Source organism: Austrofundulus limnaeus, unplaced genomic scaffold (genome assembly GCF_001266775.1).
Source record: "Austrofundulus limnaeus strain Quisiro unplaced genomic scaffold, Austrofundulus_limnaeus-1.0 Scaffold42, whole genome shotgun sequence".
NCBI lineage: Eukaryota > Metazoa > Chordata > Actinopteri > Cyprinodontiformes > Rivulidae > Austrofundulus > Austrofundulus limnaeus.
The window spans coordinates 2,248,195-2,250,474 of NW_013952444.1; positions in this window are offsets into that span (position 1 = coordinate 2,248,195).

The following is a 2,280-nucleotide window of genomic DNA, read 5'->3' on the forward strand; positions in this document are numbered from 1 at the left end:
CTCTCTCTCTCTCTCTCTCTCTCTCTCTCTCTGGCTGGCAGGCTCTCTCTCTCTCTCTCTCTCTCTCTCTCTCTCTCTCTCTCTCTCTCTCTCTCTCTCTTTCTCTTACTCTCTCTCTCCCTCTCTCTCTCCCTGGCAGGCACTCTCTCAGTCCCCCCCCCTTTCTCTCTCTCTCTCTCTCTCTCTCTCTCTCTCTCTCTCTCTGGCTGGCAGGCGCTCTCTCTCTCTCTCCCTCTCTCTCTCTCTCTCTTTCTCTCTCTCTCTTACCTCTATCTCTGTCTCTCAGTCTGTCTGGCAGGAGAGAGAGAGAGAGAGAGACTGCCAGCCAAAGAGAGAGAGAGAGAGAGAGTGAGTCTGATAGTCTTGGTAGGTGAAGTAGGCGTTCTTTAGTCAATGACTTTGAATGGGGGCAGTCTTTCTGTGCATATGTGACATCAACAGGGACATCATCAGTCACATCAGTGACATCATCAGTGACATCATCAGTTTGTTTCAATAGGCATTCACACTAGCATTTCCGGCGAAAATGCTAGTGAATGCCTCTTGCTGATAAATTTAGCTGAACGGAAAATGGCAGGCAGGCAGGCAGGCAGGCAGGCAGGGAAGTTCAGTCTTCCAAAAATGAGTGGCAGAAATGAGCAAAGTGACCCTTTTTATGACAGAGGCCACACGTACGTTTAGCAGCTGGGCACCAGGGAAACCTGTCATGATGCTTCTTTGAACCGCATCTAAAGCATGTTATAGTGGACATTCTGTGGGCAACAGATTCCTTTTTCTGTGGTTTCTTTCTCTTTTTCCTTTTCCTTTTCGCCATGGACTTTGGTAGACCTGTGACTGTGGTTGCTGGCGTTACTAGACTCACATTTTGGACTATAGAGCAGCCAGTTATCAGGGTCTCCTTTTCAGCTAGTGTGTTTTTGAGCGATGGACCACTCATGTCTTGAGGATTTGATTCTTTTTCCGTATGTGATGGCTGGACTTGTTCAGAAGATTCTGGTTCAGAACCAACAGAGTCTGGTGTGTATAATTTCATATTTTGAATTTTTGAGCAACCAATCACCAGAGTTTCTGGTTGTGCAGGGGGGATGGGCTTTTTTTTAGATAAAACCTTCTTGTATATGGCCTTGAAAATTTTAGAAACTTGATAAATCAGATAGATTACACTTCTTAAAGGAAAAACACATATTTTTCCAGCTATATTGATGAAATTGTAAATTCTTTCATTGCCTGGGATAAAAGTCCGTTTAATCCACCTGAAATATGACAGGATGGTATTTTTTCCTCTGCTGAGAGTCGATCCCAGAAACGAACAAGAGTTTATATCATTTGAGCCGGTTGCTTCATCAGAATCAGTATTTCTCACTTGGTTTAAGTTATGTCCTGCAGGACTGTTCATTTCTTCCAGTCCTTGGAGCTGGAGAATATRTGACTGATAGACTGGTTCCATTTCACTTTTCAGAGGCAGTGTGACGTCCGKTTTAAATGCACAAACCTTTGACAAAGTACTGTGGACTCCTGGCAAGATGAATATTTTATAATTTTTTAAAATAAATTGTTTTCAATCAAAAGGTTGTTGAAAAAGGTAACTGCTCAAATCAGCTGTGAACCACTGCAATCCAACAGAAAATAAGTTCTAATGAAGGTTGGGGTATACATCTCATTGGTTCGTATGGAATSTACGTCAGAATAAATTAAAAACACTCAGTGACGTCATCATTTCYGGTGCACAACACCCCCCTCGTTGCATAGCAACGCAAGCAACGGCGCGAGGRCGCGGCAGAGCAGAAACCAATTGTTCGTGACATCATCACGCAGTCGTGCGTCAGTCCGGAGCAGTAAAGTCAGATGATCTAACCACCGTTTTAGCATTAGCAACAGTAGCTGCAGCTCTGCTATAGCTGAGGTTGAGTGGCTTAACTAAAATATCCTTAACTGCTTTATTGTTTTTAACAATAAACTTTGATTTGGGGTCATTAGATACGTTGAGAATTCAGTTTTTCCTTTGAAAAACAAAAACAAACTGTAACGGTGTGGCGTAGCTGTGTAAAGCCTGACCTCTGCTGGTTACACTGATCCATGCTGCTTCAGTAAAATTATTTTTAAGATTTGTGAAAACATTTACAAAGATTTGCAAATCATCTGAAAGTTTTTTTTTTGTTTTTTATTTCAGAAAAGTGAAATAAAAACAAAAACATGAATATTTGATAATTTTTACACACATACAGCGGGTAAAATAAGTATTGAACACGTCACCATTTTTCTCAGTAAATATATTACTAG